Genomic DNA, 20386 nt, shown 5'->3' with positions numbered 1-20386 from the left:
AAATATGCATACAAAGTACAAATTGCATTGCCATTTGAATTTTAGTCATTGCCAAACTGTTAGAAAATATATTTTTTTCAACTTTAAAAAGTTTAAACAGGAAAAAAAATATAACCTAGTAAGATAGGCACTACCAAAACCCACAAAGGTTATATCACACCACAAATAACCTAATGACCTAATGACACATAGATCAGTAAGCATTAAAAAAATGATATGCACGCACAAAAAAGAACTTGCAATAAAAAGTATCAAGCAAAATAGTTTGATTGTAGGTTGTTGGAGATAGGTTAGATGGGAAATTGGTGGTTGTTTTCGACCTTGAGGACAGTCATAAAAGTAGCACAGCAGCACAAAATCAATCATAATAAACTGGAAAAAAAGTTTGTAAATATAACTAGTGAGAAATTGTGTGTGTGTGTGGTTTTTTTCACTTTTTCCACAAGGGAATACAATGATAAATGTCCAGAAAAGCAATAAAAAATAGCTTTGTATTTTAAACTAAGGAACATCTTTATGAAAAACGATGTAAACCGGGTGCCGCAGTGGCTCAAGCCTGTAATCCCAGCACTTTGGGAGGCCGAGGCGGGTGGATCACAAGGTCAAGAGATCGAGACCATCCTGGTCAACATGGTGAAACCCCGTCTCTACTAAAAATACAAAAAATTAGCTGGGCATGGTGGCGCGTGCCTGTAATCCCAGCTACTCAGGAGGCTGAGGCAGGAGAATTGCCTGAACCCAGAAGGCGGAGGTTGCGGTGAGCTGAGGCCGCGCCATTGCACTCCAGCCTGGGTAACAAGAGCGAAACTCCGTCTCAAAAAAAAAAAAAAAAAAAAAAAAAGAAAGGAAAAAGAAAAAAAGAAAAAGGATGTAGAAGAGAATCTACCAGAAGAGAAAATAAAAATAAGCAACGTTGTAGAAACACGGAAAAATAATTATGCCAAATGACTGGTGCCTGATATTTTATGATGCCTCTTATAAAATACTTCAGCACTGCATATTCAGTTTGACACACTAACAATCCTAGGCTTTAGTAAAACAGAGGATGACAAAACCCAATCAGACCTAGTAATATAACTAGTTTGCCCACAGGAAGTAAAATATGAATTTATAATTCTGATTGACTTATTTCAATTTTAATTAAAAATAGCTATTATAATGACAGATTAATGTGTAAGTTATAAATCTGGATCTCATCACCACTCACTACTGGATAATAGAACTGTTATTGTTGTGAATCAGAATGTCGAAAACAAGTTTTTGGACCCACCTTATCAGAAGCAGAGTGATTTATTGACTACCCAATCATCTACAAGTTCTAATTTAAGCTGTAAGAACAACTGCTTCTGTTGTAATTAATTTTGGCCATGAAGTTAATCAGGTATTCATCTTTATTGGTTTACTACATGATTAATATGCTCTTGTTTGTTAGTATGGAAAAGAAATAGCATGCCTGATTTGGACAGGTCAGATATTACAGGTCTTTCAAGCTTTGCAATAAACTAAAAGGTTTTGTTGTTTTGTTTTGTTTCGTTTTACTTCAAAATTATGGAGAAAATATTTTTGAAAACTTTACAAAAGGAGGAGATGCAATTTGCAAAAAGACACTTCAGATTTCAAGTTTAGTACAGAGAAGAAAGAACCTCCTCCCAAATTAAAGAACAATGATATTGGTGTGTAGAGGATGATGAATCTATTACAATGGAAATATCTGAAAACACACTCTTGCTCAAAGAGATAATTATGGCTAAAATATGAAGGTGGGGTGGGGGAGGGGTAAAAACACTACAATGAATTCTAATAGTTTTCATGTTTGAAGGATGCCAACAAAGTAATGTTGAAAGGTGAGTTAATCCATTTATTCTCCTAGCAAACTCACAAGTAGGCTTCACTAAGGAATACTGCTGAATACGTCTAGAAAATAGCAAATGAAATCAAAGCAAATTAATTCTCACAGGGTGGTAATTTTTCTTTGCATTTATTTTCCCCAAGCACAACATTCTTCTCATCAAACACTTTGGAATAATGCCTACTGAGGGATGTGATGTATTCTCACATCACAAGACATTTAGTACATGGAGACAGGTATGAGTTCATAGAGATCTTATATTTATTTCACTAATGATCTGTCAACCATTCTATTGTAATAAATGGCTAAGTCGTTACCTAAGCAACAGACTAAAGATTTTTCAGGAAGGGTGTGACCTCCTTGTCCATTTTAAAGAAATTTGAAAGCAAATATATTATCCTAGGTCTAATATGATCCCAATAACAGATCGATTAACAAGTGATTACCTGCTTTACATAGCTTTTATTGCCTCATTAAGTTTTTGAAAAATGCTTGCAGAATGCAATATCTCTTTTCCTCTCTTACTCTTATAAAAGCAGTCAATTAACTTTTAAATAACTAACTAGAAGTAATTTAATGTTATCATTGAAGCCTTGAATTATAGGTGCTGGTATTTTCAGTGTATTAAATAAGGTATACATAGAATCCCAGGAGTGGTCCTGTTTCATCGTGCTTTATGCTGCATCCAACTTTATCAACAATAATTTACAGGTGAATTATAATTACCTTTAAAAATTCTTTACCAGATCAGTTATATGGAATATATATTTGTATGCTTGGTTAATATGCAACATGAGATCAAAATAATCCAGCCACCATTTAAACTCCAGATGATGTGGTTAACATCAAATATGAATGACAATCTAATGCTTTGAAAAATGAGACTAATCACGTCCAAAAAAGCTTCAAAACGGTCATATGATTAAGGAGAATTTGAAGATAACTTGAACTAATGGAACAAATATATACTTAGATTTCAGAATTACAACTACAACTGAGAGTTGAAAGGTAATACAGTTCATAAGGAATAGGATCAACAAACAAAACAAAACAAATAAATTACTACCTGCTATCAGATCATAACCTATATCAGATTCACTATTTTTATGTCATTATAAATGACCCTTGATCCAGAGAGACCTTTTATCTTTCATCTTAGTTTAGTTATGTCTACTGCCTAAGAAGATAGGATTTAAACTGTACTATGCTATTGCTTGGCCTAATTAATATTTAATTCAATATTTATTTTAATTTAATTAATAATTGATTAATATTTCATTTAATTAATATTTGATTTAATTTAATATAGACATTTGTATCTATAAAGTCAATGCATATTGTCTCAAGCTGTGGATACCACTTTTAAAAATAACTTCAGCCTGTAAAGGACACTGTATCTCTATCCTTAATATTAGAATATTCATTATTTAAAATGGTAAATAACACATGACATTAAATCATTACCGGCTAATCGTGTTGCTTCCCATCCAGCTTTTTTTAAAAAAATTAATATTATAAGCCTTCAAGCAACACCAAACAAGTACACATATCTATTATACTTTAAGTCATTAGTTTTATTTCCATAGTCATTGTTCCAACATATTGCACCACTGGACAAGAAAAACAAAATAGAGTTTGTTGTAAAACCTGTTGGAATATATTTTTGTATAATTACTTTCTAAAAAATGACAATATAATATGTAAATCTCAGATGAAAATTACTTTTTTAGTTACACATACCAAGCCTCAGTTGAACTATTCCCTTGTGTAGCAGTACATTTTCCAGGGATTTAAGTGTAAAATCAAACTTAGAAATGGCTGTAAGCTGTTCTTTTTCTTAATATTATGGTGTTTAAAATCAAGACTATTAAAATAATAAAGTAAAATCCTTTAAAAGAAGAAGAAAATATAATTAGCTGTACTATTTCAGGTAATTTATGAAATAAATTTTTTTCATACTTGGATTAGAGAAATGCAGCAGGGTGCTTAAGAGAACATTTTTCTCATTATATTTCCAGTCAGATATTACACACTGACTGCAACCATGGTTCAACTGCCACCTGAAATATCTATGAAAAGTTTCTGTGTTGTATTCCACACAGTATCTGCTGAATGCTATATTTGAAAAATGTTTACAAAATGTATTATTTTATGACTTTACATAGGAAGATTTTCTTCCCTTGCAAAATCAACCATATCATAAACAAATATTTATTTAGTAAACACTTTAATAATGATATTATTATATCTTTCTGGAGGTAAACACCATTGAAACAACTGTTCTTTCATTACTTGCTAAAACATGAAAAACACGTTTTAGAACAAATAAATTTCCTATTTAATCAATTTCCTTTTGTTGTGTAATAAAAAAGGCTACTATGGTTATCTCATTCTCAGAAGTTGTATCTATCTTGAAGGAGACATTAAATGAAAATGAAATGTAATTATCATAAAAAGAATTGATAATGAATTTGTAAATACATGAAGAACAAAAAGTAACGTAGTTCTGTGTTCAAACTCAAAGAAAAGGATGGACCTACAATAGCAAAGTTTCATGGATTCCTATAATAGTGAAATATCCTGTTCTCATAAAGCATGGAACACAGAATTCCATTATATTATTAACTTTTCCATTTTCAAAGTAGGCTTAGAAAGAACAAAGGACTTCGAACTGTTCAATGACATTATGTTAGAGGAAGTACTTTACTTGGGTTCCACAGTGCCATCTCAAAGGGATTTTTTTTTTAGCTGTCAGAGTGCTTTTTAGCCTGTAGATAGTGTATGAGCAGGGAGAATTCTGTTTGTTCTTTTAAAAATAGTCCAAAACATTTCAGTCTTTGTGACAATTTCTTGGAGCTTAAATAGGAAATAAATTCAAAGTCAAATTCTCTATTAAGCCATCCATGTTACTTGTTTCTTATTCCACTGAGAACAGAGTATCATAGATCTACTGAGGCTAAAATAGGTTCAATATAAAGATGGGAATAAACTATAGAAAAGTGTTTGATTTCACCTGAAAGTCAAACACATCTTGAAGTTATACAAGGACACTTTTAGTTTATCTTTTTATTTTTAAGGTTAAAATTTTGTTAAGGTTGCCTGCTTTTGTAGTCATGTCTTATTTAAAACCATCTTACAGGAAATTTGTAGACATACTATAGTTGTATACATACTGTAGTTGTTCATTTTTTTCCATAAGGTGATTTTAAATAAGACATGACCACGAAAGTAGACAACAGTAACAATGTTTTAACCTTAAACATTGAAAAAGTATATACACTTATATGTGTTTGTGTGTGTGTATAAATTTGGGGACCTGTGGAAAATATAGACAAACAAAAAAGTTCTGCTATTCATTTAGGAAACATTTCATTGAAATGTTACCATATTTCAATTGTTGGGGAAAAAAAATAAGGAAGGAAATAGAATTGTTGAGTCAGAGAAGTTGACTTCAAGTTAAAAAATGTGGTTTTAAAATTCTTCATGTAGCAAAGACTCCATTTTAATTTAGTATGGCCTAATATCTAAGAAACTATGTGTGTTATTGGCTTTTAGAGTTTAGAGAGATTTCATTATTATGTATTATATAAAGAAAATAAAACTAAAAGATGAAATTAATTTAATACTTTATTTCTGGTCATGCCATATATCATTTTAGTAATTACTCAATAGTGATAGCATTAAAGTCTATATCATTAAATCCTTAATAGCATTAAACATTCTTCTCTAAGAGGAAAGCAAATTAATATATTTTCCATAAGCTATGAAACAATAAAGGAATTTGGGGTATAATATTTTTTCCGGTTTTGAATGAAGGCCATAAATATTTATTCCTAAATGAAGAATATTAGCATATGATGTTTAGTTGTAAATAGCTTCAGCAGATATTAAGTTTTATATTCACAAGCTATACATCTGACAAAGTTTTAATATTCAGAATCTAAGAAATCTGAAAAATTAAACAAGGAAAATCATCCCCTTTTTTTAAAAAATGAGCAAAAGACAGGAGCAGACATGTGTCAAAAGAAGATCAACAAGCAGCCCACAAACATATTGGAAAACTGTTCCATGTCAGTAAACATCAGAGAAATGTAAATCAAAACCACAGTGAGATACCATCTCAAACCAGTCAGAATAGCTATTATAAGAAAGTCAAAAACAACACAGCTTTTATTAAGAAAGTCAAAAACAACAGTTGCTGGCGAGGTTGCAGAGCAAAGGGAAGATTTATATGCTGTTGGTGGGAATTGAAATTAGTTCAGCCACTGGAAATCAGTTTAGAGATTTCTTAAAGTATTTAAAACAGAACTACCATTTGACCCAGCAATCCCAATAGTGGGTATATATCCAAAAGAAAACAATTGTCCTGCCAAAAATACAGGTGGACTTGCATGTTCATCCCAGCACTATTCACAGTAGCAAAGACATCAGCCTAGGTGACCATCAGCAGTGGACTGGATAAGGAAAATGTGGGACATATATACCACAGAATACAATACAGACATTAAAAAAATGAAATAATTTTCTTTACAGCAACATGGATGCAGTTGGAAGCCATTATTCTAAGTGAATTAACACAAGAACAGAAAGCCAAATACCACGCGTTCTCACTAACAGGTGGGAGCTAAACACTGGTACACATGGGCACAAAGATGGCAGCAATAGACACTGGAAACTACTAGAGAGAGGAGGAAAGGAGCCGGGCAAATGGACTATGCCCAGGACCCGAATAATGGGATTAATCAAACCCCAAACCTCAGCATCCCAGGTAACCCAGGTAACAAACCTGCATATGTACCCACTGGATCAAAAATAAAGATCCAGGGGGAAAAAATTAAATTTTTAATATAGGAGAGTGAATATTATGTGAAAAGAGATGAATATACTCTAAATATTTAATTTTTATTATATAAATCTTCAGGCTTTTCTCTTGAAAAAGTGGTATTAGAATGCTTTTAATATTATTTATGATTATCAAAATTTTGCTGATTTATTTGCTTTCTCATTCTCCACTCCCCTCACCCACCACATACACAATGACAGTAGAAGTCAGTGTTTTGTCTTTATATTTTCAAGAACAAGGTTTGTCCCTGTATTTATCCCTTTAAATCTTTAAAATAGTTTTAACCTTTCTTATTATTTTTTCTTCATTACTTTTTAATCACATAATATATAAAACATTCAAAAGGATATTTATGTCATATAAGGTATTTATAAAGTATAATAAAGAAGTGAACACTTGCCAATCACCACTCAATACAAGAATGAGAACAGTACCATGAATTTTCATTCACATACATATTCCTTCCCTGTTGCAGCCTCTTAATCCTCCCACCCTAGAGCAACTCTGCTGATCATATTTCCAAGATAATTCCAAACTGTTTTGCAAAGCAGTTGAACCAATTTATACTTCCAAAGAAGTTGAAATGAGTTTTATTTTATTCACTACTACATCAGCTCTTGTTATTTTCAAGCTTTTAGATTTTTTTTCCAGCATATTGGATAGACAAAAGGCATTTCACTGTGGTATTGATTTGCATTTTACTGATGACTAATAAGATTACATATATTTGTTTTGGTCATGTGTCTTTCCAGTTCTGTGAACTACATGTTGTATCAGTTACCCATTGCTGTGTAACAACTGATCACAAACTTAGTAGCTGTAAATAAAAGCACAATCATTTCAGAGTTTCCGCAGGTCAAGAATCTAGGAATAGATTAACCAGGTCTTCTGCTTTGAGTATCCCTAGACTACAATCAAGTTGATGTTCAGGTTGCATTTTTACCTGGCCAATCAACTGGGGAAGAATACATTTCAAAACACCCCCAAGTTGTTGGCAGATTTCACTTTCTTTGACTGTAGGACTAAAGGCAGGAACTTCTTGGTAACTGTGATCTGGAAAACACTCTCAGTTTCTAGAGGTTATCCCTAGCTTCCAGAGACAGCCGACAGTTCTTTGCCATGAAGATTTTCTCAAAATGTTAGTATACTTCATCACAAATGTAAGAAGTATCTCTAGCACATGTCTGCTAGGAAAACAGTCTATGTAATGTAACATAATCTTGGGAGTGATATTTGATCACCCTTGCCATATTCTATCCATTAGAAGCAAGTTACTGGTACTCCCCACACTTAAGGTGAAGGGATCACAAAAATACATGGACAGCCAGGAAGCAGGGACCATGGCAAGGGTGACACTAGCATCTGTCTGCCATACGTGTTTCTATCTTTTGCCTATTATTTTATTTGAAATTTTTCTGAACAATTTATATATTCTTGTATGTTATTTCAGCAGATATCTATGTTGTGCATACTTTTTTTCTACTATGCTACTTGTCTTTTCACTTCAGTATAATAAAAAAAGATAATCTTAATGGAATCAAATTTATCAATTTTGTATGTATGGTTTTTTTTTTTTCTAACTCATTTCAAAAGAAAAGATAGACTTCTAATTCTTCCTAAAATGTTTAATGTTTTGCACTTAATTTTTAGTTGAATTGATATGTTTTTGTGCTCTATAATCTGTTCTGTTGGTCCATATATCTGTCCATTGGACCCAATGCCGTACTGCATTATCTCTGTAAAAAGCCTTGCTATCAGATAAGGCTACTATCCTCTCCCCATACCTTTCCTTCCTCTTCAAGGCTGACTAGGCTATTGTTAGAATTTTTTCTCTGTAATATACATCTTAGAATCCACATCTTATTAATACTTATGAAACTCCTTTTTAAGACTTTTAATTGGGTTGCACTGAAACTATAGGTCAAAGTGAGAAGCTAGACAAATTTATGATATTGAATTTTTTTTCCATGCACATGACATATCATTTCATTTATTTAAGCCTCTCAAAATGTTTAATATAATTTTTAAATTGCTATTTGGTCTTACCCATGTTTTTTTTAGATTTATTTTAAGACACCTTACATTTTTATTGCTATTGTAAGTTATATTTTTAATTACTGTTTTCTATTTTTGTTTTGTTGTCAATGGTGTGTACAAAGACAATAATACATTTGTATGCACTGATGTACTATTACGTCTCACCATTTGGCTAAACTCCCTTATGATACTTAATAATTTGTTCATAAATTCTTTTGGCTTCTCTAGGTAGAGAACTATATCATTTTCCAATAATAATATTTGACTCATATTTTTCAATCCTTATGCTACTGATTTGTTTTACTTTACTATTAATATAAAGTTCAGCATATTGTTGGACAGAAATAAAAATTTTTAGCACCTTGTCTTATTCCTAATATACTAGCAAATAGCATTCCTCCCATTAATAAATGTATCTTCCCTTTCCAGCCTTCCTTTAGCTTTCTTCATGGGACTGTGAAAAGTTGTTGATACAATGGCCCAAAATGGATGGCCAGAGATGGATCACAGTAAAGAGAGTGTTTAGCTGGGAAAGTCTGAATTTGAGCTTTGCAGCTCATAAAGGTGAGCACAGCCCTTTATTAAAAGGTAGAACACTGTGGGGTGTTGAAACCCATATGGAGGTGAAGGTGTCTATGTAACATGACAGCCAGGTGTGGGTTATCACAATTCAAGAGGGGTAACGATGGCATCCATGTGGGAGGGATCAGGATGCTGACTTTTGAAATCTTTCCACAGTCCTCTTCCACAAGGGCCGATATGTTACCCAGAGGATATTGTAGAAATGACAGAATGTAGTATCTGAAGCTAGGTTATAGAAGACATTGGGGCTTCTCTCTGGCTTATTAGCTTGAATTACTTGCTTTGGAGCAAGCCAACATTGTAACAGCACAAACAGGCCTATGGAGAAGTCCTCATTGAAAGAAATTAATGCTTCCTACCAATAGCTACTAAAGATACTGGCCAACGGTCATGTGAGTGAGCCATCTTGGAAGTGCATCTAACGGTCCAAGTCAAGCCTTCAGAAGACTACCTCTAGGCAACATATTTATTACACCTCTTGAGAGAACCTGATCGAGAACACCCAAATAAACTACCCTATGTACGGAAACTCTCTGAGATAAAGTTTTGTTGCTCTTAAGCTGCTAAGTTTCAGAATAATTTATTATTGCAATATTATAAATGTTTGGTATTTTGGGATTATCATATCTTTCATTAGATTAGCAAATACGAAAAGAAAATAGTAATAAAAATTATATGAAATAATCACATTCATAAAATGAAATCCAAATTTACAAAATATTGGCATAGAGTGGTTGTCTATCACATTATACATTGGAATGTGTGATTGTGTGGACAGATATTTTCATACATTGCTAATGAAAATATAAACCATAAAATCATCTGAAGGAAAAGGCCTTAACACATTCTCAACTGCTCAACCAGGAGTTTGAGTCCCTCTGTTGTTAAACTCTCTCCCCATATCTCAAAATGCCAATTAGAAAAGAAGGAAACTACTTTCATTAACTTCATTCTCCTGCAAGAAAAACGGAAAAGAAAATCTTCAGAACAGTAATGAAGATCCTTCCTAGATAGGCAGAGTAAGCAAAAGCTCCCTCCTTGCTTCCGTCGGACAACAAGACCATTTAATATGGCAAATCAAGACTATAGCAAATCTTAAGTTTCTCTTCTTCCTTATCATGGACACATTTGAACAGGGACGCCACACACAGTTGAGCAAGGAGCCAACTGATTTTAACTTCTTTTCTGAACCCAGTCCTTACTGCCCTTATTTAGTTTGAGCAAACAGGCAAACCTAGACACAGACAGGACCCAATCTAAGAAGCAAAACTAATGCCTCCCTGATTAATAGTATTTGTTTTATTTCAAGAAAAAGAAGAAAACTTTAGAAAATCTAAAATGTATTCTCAGTGTCTTTAGAGGCTCTGGCATATTCTAGCAATCAAAGAAATGAAATTAAAACTGGCATGTCTTGGCCTTTCAAATTGTTAAATAATTTTAACTGCCTGTGTTAGAACAAGGGAAACAGAGATTCTCAGGCAATGTTAATTGGAGAATAAATTGATATGTTAATTCAGAAGTGAAAGTTAAACTATGTAATAATAATCAGATTTCTTGATTCAGTAATTATACTACCAGGAATTTGTCATTGTAAGATAATCAGTGAGACATACTAATCTATATATAATGTTTATAGCATATTACTTAAAATAGAAAAAAAGTCAACACGTCTATCAATATAAAATCATTAAATAAATTATATGATCAGGATGCCAGAAAACTTTTATTTAACTAACATGTAAAGCAATTTAGTTCATAAGTCCCATTTCAGCTGAGAAGCAAAGAAAAAAAATTCAAATTCAAATTAACAATAACTTTGTCATTAATGTGTTCAATTTATTATTTCAACTAAGTTAAATCAAGATTCTCTCTCTTCTCATTCTCTTTCTATTTTTCTTTTGCAAAAGACCTGAGTTCCCAGGGAGGTTTCTTAATGTCTCTGATTCAATAGATGGGCATGTGTTTGAGTCACTATCCCTTTTCCTGCAAATGTCCCTGACCTGGTTTTCAGCAGATTCTGGTATTTACAGTATCTGTTGCATCTCCTGGTTATGTCCACGGCCTTGTTATGCTATGCCTTGTGATCTCAAAACTCTTGTTCTCTGAGTCAGCCTAGTCACAATTTCAGTCCTCTACTGGTTAGCTGATTCTCTCTGCGTGTTTTAATTTTTTTCTAACATGAGACTAAGGAAGCTGTTTTTCTGTACTGTTCTGGCATGCCTGAGATTTTCTACATAGACACTTGCCAGGGCTCACACAGCACATAGATACTGGGTTGTATGTGAAAACTCTCATAGCCCTACAGCCTCCACCATTCGACCATGAAAAGTCTTTGGCTTGAGCTCCACTACTCTCACATTTACAGTTTTAGTGCCAGAACGTTGTTTTCCTCTATTACAAAGCTCTCTAACATCCCATCCCTGGCCAATTAGCCAGGCTTATATCATTTTAGAAAGAAAAGTGCTCTTAAGAGAATTGTTCTTTAGTTCATATTATAAATACTTTGTCTTTGAAACATAGGAATCTTGTTCTATCTCATCAAAGCTGATTCTTGAAAAAAAAAAAGAAAGCTTTGTTCCTAGGTTTATAATACATTTCAAAATCCATTTTGCACTTTAGTTAATACAGTAATTTTTAGGTTGTATATAACCTCATATTCAGGGCAAGTGGTATTTAAAGCTAACTCTGCTCACTGAACAGTGGTACTGGATAATGTGATTTTTAAAAAAGGATTGGGGTAAGCAATCTTTTAAGAGTAATACTAATATTACATTCATGAAAACACAGAAATGAGAATGAAAGAAAATATGCTAAAAATGCTTACAGTGGCTATGTCCGTTTTTCTCTTTTTTAGGTTTTTTGTAAGAACATTTCTATAATTGATATGTTTCTTCTGTGTCTGATAAAATAATTATCAAAGACACTCAATTACTTTTTTGTGTGACTGTTCTGAAGATCTTTTTCCTCACTGTTTCTAACATTGTTACTGGGTTTTGGTGTTGTTTTAGAGACAGAATATCTCTCTGCTGCCCAGGCTGGAGTGCAGCAGTGCAATCACAGCTCACTGCAGCCTCTCTCCTGGACTCAAGGGACTCCCACCTCCACCTCCTGTGTAGCTAAGCCTACAGTTGCCCACCACCACACCCCACTTTTTAAAATTTATTTTATTTTGTAGTTATGGGGTCCCACTATGTTGCATAGGTTGGTCTCAAACTCTTGGGATCGAGCGACCCTGCCATCTTGGCCTCTCAAAATGTTGGAGTTGTAAGCATGAGCCACTGCACCTGGCCTGATATTATTAATGTTAATAAATTAGGATTTTTTTTCAGGAAATTTTTCATCCTACCCCCATCACTTGAATCTATGTTCTTCTGGATCAAGAATAAAGCCTTCTAATTTTCCTGAGTGGTACCACAACATCTTGTATATATTTTCAGTTTTTTTTCAATGCAACAAATTAAATTACAGGACCTATAGTATCTGATTGTTTTTGGACCTTGATTTTATCTGATGTATTTCTCACTGGAAACTTAGTTTCTAGACAAGATTTTGCCCATCATCCATCTACTTTTACTTTTTTTATAGTCATATTTTTTTAAGAATCAAATAGAACATCCAATGTTCTTATAATTCTTATCATTTGATGGCTATGCAACCAAGATCCACCATTAAAAGAAGATACAGGCTGTTTAAATCCCTATTCCCTAGTTCAACAGAGCCTAAACATAAAAACATTCATGAAGAAATTCAATACCTTTTTCTTTGAAGTATGTTTTTGTTTCTTTTAAAATACTCTATTTCCCAAGGTCCCTAGAGTCTCTTGGACAATACCCAAGAGAGAATTTTAAAGTAACCAATGTGTTTCTTATTTATTGACTGCTGTTGGAGTTTTCCTCTAAATTCAAGGTGGCTAAGAACAACTTTCTTCAAGACAACAGGGAATTTTCTTTATTTGAAAGGAGAATATCGAATTCTAGTGTATGATTTTGATGGAAAAACAAAAGTAAGAAAACTCTAATACATGCTGAAAAGAGCTTGTTCGGATCTGCTACATTGCAACAAAATGATCTCTGCTCCTACTGAAGCTGGCTGCCTTATCTCTTCCTCTCTCAAATAATGGAGTTTGAGAAAATCATTTAAGTAAACTAAAACATTTTCAAATTATTGGATTAAGCATCTGCTGCAAATTTTAAGTAGAGCATAATAGGTAGGCCATTGTGTAAACATTCACCCTCTGTCAGAGTACAAATATATTTTATTTGACAAAAAAATCTCGAAAGATATTTATTTTGTTTTATTTCTATTTTTTAAAAGCGTTAAGGAAGCTTTGATAACGAAAAGGAAAAGGATTTCTAGAGATGTCAGTGATATTTTTCATATAAAGTTATTTTAACACTCTCATTAAAATTTAGTAAAACATGGAACAGAGAAGCATCACGATATTTGGATTTGTTGTGCGGAAGCTGATTTCTAGTAACTGCCAAGACCGTTTGTTACATAGATTCCTATTCTTCTTCCTTTTTAAAAATGAACAATGAAGCTGTTTATTCCCCTCATTCCATGTTTTGCAGCTGAGTCACATTTTTTATTTACAAGACACCTGCCTCCCCCTTCTCATATCTCTGAAGCAAAAATCGGGGAATAAGAAAGTCCAATTTTAAATTCAATCAGCACACAAGCCATTTGATGCAATGGATTCCATTTCAGCCACTGTTTCTGCCTACATCCCCCATGTGAGGGAATTTTTTCTTTCCTCTCAAGGGCTGAGCATGTGCACAGGATGGCTAAAATTCAATTTGAGTCTGTCCAGGTGTGGGATGATTGGCAGTAGTCGTGGTCCTAGTGATTGGCTTTAACCCCTCAGAGCCTCCCCTGTGTTCTGGAGAATCCTGATGGGTGGCATTTTAACTTCTCTGAGCTTCAAATTTTAGACACCAAAGTGTTTTAGAGAAGATAATTTTGTACAATTGCAAATACATCAAATCTCTGCAGGCCTCTTGGAAATGAAAGTGTACTGAGAGCTTTATAGGGAAATATAATTTTACAGAGATCTTTGAAGAGAACAGGACAGGAAGGAGTTCTTGGCAACTCCAGCAGCCATTTCCTAAAGGGGAGAAAGGTAGTGGTGGTTTAGTTATATGACTGATTCTAAAATCAGTTAGAGTTGATTTCTTCAGTTTTCCATTATTCTAACTCTCAGCCTCCTCAAATAAATTACATAATAGTCACAAACTAAATTAGCTTTTTAAAGATGACACAGATTTGGAGACCTATTGTTGGCAGATAAACTGACATCTTATCAAAATCTAACTTTATTCAAAAGTAGAAGGCAAGATTTCCTAAGAATGTATCTGATTAGCGAAATTCCACAATGTGAGTAGAAATGACAACCCATCATGTCCCCTTTTAGCATGTGGAATCCTTTAATTGCTATGGAAACACTATTTCCCCTTGCTCATGGAGGAGACTTAGAAAAACTTAATCTCTGTGTCTACCTCAGTCTCTAAACCATTCCTGCACCTGTTTCTGTGTTCCCAGATACTTCTGAAGTCAGTTCACAGAGCAGCTCAATAGAATGCAACTTGGGATAAAAATCGTGCCTCTTTTTAGGGATCCAGCTGGGTCATGATTTAAATTTAAAGGAATATCAAATCAAGTACTGACTGTGAAACTTCACCATCTTCTTTTTGATTTTCTAATGCTCAGTGTGTCAATCTAGAAAGTTATTTAGTTGAGTTGAACAACTACAAACGGAAAAAGTTTCACCAGGTTATGTTCAGAGCGGGAAAGCACTGGGGTAAATTTCATAAAAAACAAACTTGGGTGCATTAAAAGATATTTTCATGATCTAAATCATGACCCAGCTGGATCCCTAAAAAGAGACATGATTTTTTTTTATCCCAAGTTGCATATATATACATACATATATCCTCAAAATAATCTTATAAAACATCTGAATGAATAATTGTGAGGATCTGAAATTGTTCATTTGTCATATAACTTTGTAAACTTTAATGAAAATAGTTTTTCAAATTTTGTAACTAAACAATGACTAGCTTATATTAGATACATAATTTGAACTCCATTAAAAAAAAAAAAAAACTAGAATAAAACTGCAGCCTGTAATCATGAAGCTATATATGTATTATAACATATATAATACATATATAGGGAGAGAATTTTAAGATCCTCCAGTACCTAAAATGTCAGCATTTAGCCACTCATCCACAATAGAATTATTTCTCAAATGTGTGTGTGTGTGTGTGTGTGTGTGTGTGGTGTGTGTATACACATTTTCTTCTCATATTTTATAAGCCGGTACCAGATGGTAAATTTAGGAAGAAGATAGGGAATTATTGGTTCAAAACATCAAACTTTTGAAGAATATGAATAAGAGGAATAAGTAGGACTAAACAAAAATTGTCTATTATTTAGCTCTAGGTAGGACTAATTTAATCAGCAAGCAGTTAACCAAATTCAAATAACTATAGAGAGATAGTTTTTACCCCAAATCTTTATGTCACATAGCAGAAGTAAACAACTAAACCATCATGTTTGCTGCTTCTCATTAATTTTTAGTTTAAATAACTAAAAAGAAAGAAACAGGGTGGGAGTTGGAATTGATGTACAGTTAACTTTCAACAGCTATGGTTTAAATAACACAGTCTCATGTTTCTATGCTGAAAATTTTAAACATGTGATTCTTTTTATATAATCTGGGTTCAATAAAATTGTCTTAAATATGAAAACCTGACAGCAATCAATGATCCATAATTTAAGAATGAGAAAGAATGGAGGACACAGGAAACAAAAAAAAGATCAATTTATTCTTCATCTGATAGTTGATTGATTGATAAATGTATAGACAGATGAATTACTAGGCTCTGAGAAAACAAAAGGCCAAGATGTTTTATTTTAAATAGGCACTATGCGGGCAGTTTACTTCCTGCGAAAACTAAACGAAGAGAATAAAAGTATTAAAGATGTTAAATTTCCAGCTATAAATGAATGATTCAAAAAAATGTTTAAAGGAGGAGAGAGAGAACAATCTTGAAACATGATCCTAAAACACTATTTTGAGTTCTTAATATTTCAAACTTGTTTTTGCTAACCATAGAACTTCTCAGGGATGAAAACAACCCCCAGGTTGAGCAAGGGTATTTTAGATGTGGGTACTCACAGCTATTGGCCGTTACGCCAGTTTCTTTCTGATCTGTCATTCGTGTACATATCCAGCTTCTGGTTAACATACTTTCAACATTAATTACTTTAACTTCTAACCCTCCCCTCTTCTTAGCTAAATGATCCCATTGTTTTATCTTGCTCTTATAAATCTTTTTCTGAAAATGTTCATTATTTGTGTCAATTGTGTTTGAAACCCACAATACATAATCTCATCAGAAGTCACATGAACAATAAAATGTATTAATATATACCAGAGACTTAGAATAAGCAGTGTTGCTTATCTTGATCACTTTCTTTGACACAAAGTAGTATTTTGAAAGATCTGACATCTTTTTAGGATAATTGTATCACAGCAGATACTGGTCCAATCAGATGCTGGTACCAGGGTGTGATAACTAAATATGAGTCTGAAATTTGCTATTAAATTTTATATGTAGTTATAATACATATATACACATACGTATTTGTGTATACATGCACACATATCTTGATAAATTGTAGAATGCTTTTAGTAGCATCATGTAACTCTGACCCTCATGTTTTTGTACTGTGTGCATTACGAATTAGAATCCAATCAAGAAGGACATTAAATTATTAAAATATCCATTGACATCCTTCTAAAAAAGTGACTGATAACCCTTCTATGTAAAACATTGCATTGTGCGCACATGGAGGATCTGGTATCATTCTGAAGACTTTCAATATTTGGAAAATGACTGATTGAATAGATACAGTTAATAATATGAAATGGGTATCTTTCAACACCTGGAAGGTATTGACAGACAGATTTTATTGTAAATATAAGAAATACTTTAGATTTATGTGAATGTATCATTATTACTATCTATGTATGTTTTCCTTTGTAAATTAATTCAAAATCATAATTCATTCCTTGATGCTCTACCAGTCATAAATCATTAATCTTACCAATCAGGAACATATAAAACAGTGTTTCTATACAACAATTCATCGTAGTCTAGATCTTGAATTTTGAAGATGAAATTTTTAACTTACTAGATAAGCCCCCTCTAAATGTGCCAATAGTAACATGTCACAGCCTGCCCAAGCTTTTTTCTTCACAATTCTATGCTTCACAGGCAAATTTGCTGCTAAATATTTCTGCAGAAGTGCATTTAATGTTTTAGAATTACAACTTCATCTCATGAATACAATATATTCAAGTCCCATAATTGTTTGAAAGAAGGTTTTGCTTCTTTGAAAAGTGACATTGCCTAGGCCAGGTTGCAATTGGTTAAAACAGCTCTAATTGAGTGCATGTGTTAAAGTTTTCTATTTAAAATAATTGAGATATTGCCCTGCAAGCAGTGGTCCATATCAACTGTGTCATATTATAAATGGAATGGAGCTTACGTCATGGCCAACTTTGGATAATTTGTGCAATTGTCTGTGAAGTGCTGCTATACAATTTCTATGAGTGACTGTTTTTTGTCTTTTTATTCAAATAAGATTTATAATAGGTTATTAAGCTTGTTTTCTAAAGCTATATGTCAGTAATTTATACAGCATTGCAGTCAAAACTGACCCATCACCTGTTTTTAGCAATGCATCTTCCTAGAAGTTTAATTATTGAGTAAATTCACAGGATGAGATCAGCTAAATATAGAAAATCTCATAATCTCTGTCCCAGAAGTGCTGAAGCACATTTAGTAATGAGAGGAAAAGTTAAAATATTGATAGCTAACAGAAGATAGAGCAAAAGTTATAGCACATACAGTAATAACAAAAAAACACACCACTTTAAAAAAAATGTTTTTTAAAGGTCCTTCAACTTTGATGTAATTGGGCTTTTACCATGTTCTGATCTTTACTACTGATACTCTAAAATCTCACATTTCTCCTCTCCCCCACTGAGATCTGCCCTGTCATGTATATAGTCAGAGGTGATTTTATGTTGGGACTATGAAATCTCTTAAAATTGCTTTTTATTATTTATGATCCTCAGATCTGTATCAGAGGCATTGTTGAGTTCAGCACATTGACACCTCACGTAAAGATGGCTTAGATTACCCTGAGATTATCAATGCTCTCCAAGGAGCTGGCTTCAAATCATTCTGGAAGCATCCACAGCAAATATTTCACTATCGACTTAACAGTGATTAAAGAGACTGCTATTATTGAACAGAAGAGTCAGCTACCTCAACGTTTGAATTCTCTCCAAAATAATGAGTTGCCTTTGATTGCCTTTGACCAACTTCATTTTTTAGGAATGGTCCTTGGGTCATCAGTGAACAAATATACTTGTTCAGACAGAGATACGGAAACAAATGGTCTTCTTTTTCACTATGACAATTTCTGTTTTAACAAAATGAAGATTTAGAAAGCTAATTGAGAGTCTGGGCTAGCTCTGTAAGTGTTTTCTGATCAGTTAGCCTGGACTTGTGCCTTCCAAGATGTTACATCAGACAGATTTTCTGAGTTACCCACAGAGACACAGAAGCCACCAAATAGGATTGTTCAAGGGTAGAGAGCTGGAGACACAACAATACCACAGAGACTGTCACAGAACATAGCCTTCATCTTACCACAGCCTTCTTGTGTAAAATTTTAAAGCTATATGAGACATGGCAATTTCAGTTCACAGAGGTTTAAGGGAATCTTTGTTTTTACCACCCATGAGATCTTTAATGTGAGTCTGAGGTTCTAATAAATTTAAAATCTCAAAATAAAATCCAGCAACCACATATATGTTTGGTGTAATGTCCACTGGCATTAATATAACTTAACCTTGAACACATCCATTAGATGATTTATATAGCTATTTATTTTTTTAAAACTATCAATGCATTTTCATTATATCAGTGTAACCCCCTCCATATGGCTTTTATGTAGTCTTATGTAGACAAGACAATAATTTCAACCTATTGAGCCCAACAGATTGTTATTTAAAAAATAGATGTCCTTTTCTAATGAGAAAAATTACTTCTCTCTACATTTAATGAAAAAAAAAGTCATTTTGAGGGCTAGGGGCAAAAATAATATTTTTGCTAGTTTCCTGTTAAAATGTTGCTTTGCTTCATGTAATTCAGCAAACAGACATTTGGTCTCTCAACACAACTGTCTACATGATCATTTGAAGAAATTATACCAGTTAAATGTCACATTAAAAAGTGTGGAAGAAATTCACATGAAAATTAGCCAGTAAATAATCTTGTATACTCTCAAAGGAAGCAGTTACCACCCTGAACACACTTTCGGTGACTACTGGGGTGAACACAATCTTGATCAGTTTGTTGACAGATTCTGATTCATTATAAGCTAACCTTCCTGAGAAAGTCGTCACAAGGTTCTCTGGTGAATCGCTTGTGCTGGAAACTATTAGGGTTTCTTATGCAGATAGTTACCCAGCATGTGACCCTAAAACAAATTGCCCCTTCTTCCAGAAGGGAAACTGCCCTGAAATAGATTGCCCATTTATTCACCCACTCTCTAAACTGATGCATGCTGATTGAAAATTCCAGGGCATGACTTTTCCTGGAGCTGTCCTCTATCTTAATTTCAGCTGTCCAGAAAAAGACAGGACATCCAAGGTTTCTCATCCCCTCCTCTTCAGTCCCACAGAAACTGCTGTCATTGTGTTACTTTCTGCTGGCCAGGCAGGTATGCGGCTTCCACTGAGGTGGATGTTAAAGCAGCCACATGGGTCAGCAGGCAGATGGAGAAAAGAGCTAGGGAAAGCGAAAGTGTGCATGCTTTCTAAAAAGACAGCATACCGCGGGGTCACACATGTGCTGCTGGGTGATCTGACACTGCAATACTGACAGTTGTTAGATAGAATTTAAAAGATAGGGCGTTTTGTAAAATTATTTTGGATAATTCAGTGCTTCTAGATAATTGCATAGGGTGCTCTGACATTTAAATATCTGAAAACC

General features: G+C 33.5%; 1 long non-coding RNA gene across 3 annotated transcripts in view; it reads right to left on the bottom strand.

Moving 5' to 3' along the window:
* LOC141581958 (uncharacterized) overlaps nt 1–20386 on the bottom strand; it is a 413739-nt gene that overhangs the window by 82914 nt on the left and 310439 nt on the right. The gene's annotated exons all lie outside the window — the stretch shown is intronic.

The sequence above is a fragment of the Saimiri boliviensis genome, chromosome 18 (assembly GCF_048565385.1).
Source record: "Saimiri boliviensis isolate mSaiBol1 chromosome 18, mSaiBol1.pri, whole genome shotgun sequence".
Taxonomy (NCBI): Eukaryota; Metazoa; Chordata; class Mammalia; order Primates; family Cebidae; genus Saimiri; species Saimiri boliviensis.
Note: the sequence above shows the minus strand (reverse complement) of the source record. Positions and strands in the feature narration are given on the sequence as shown.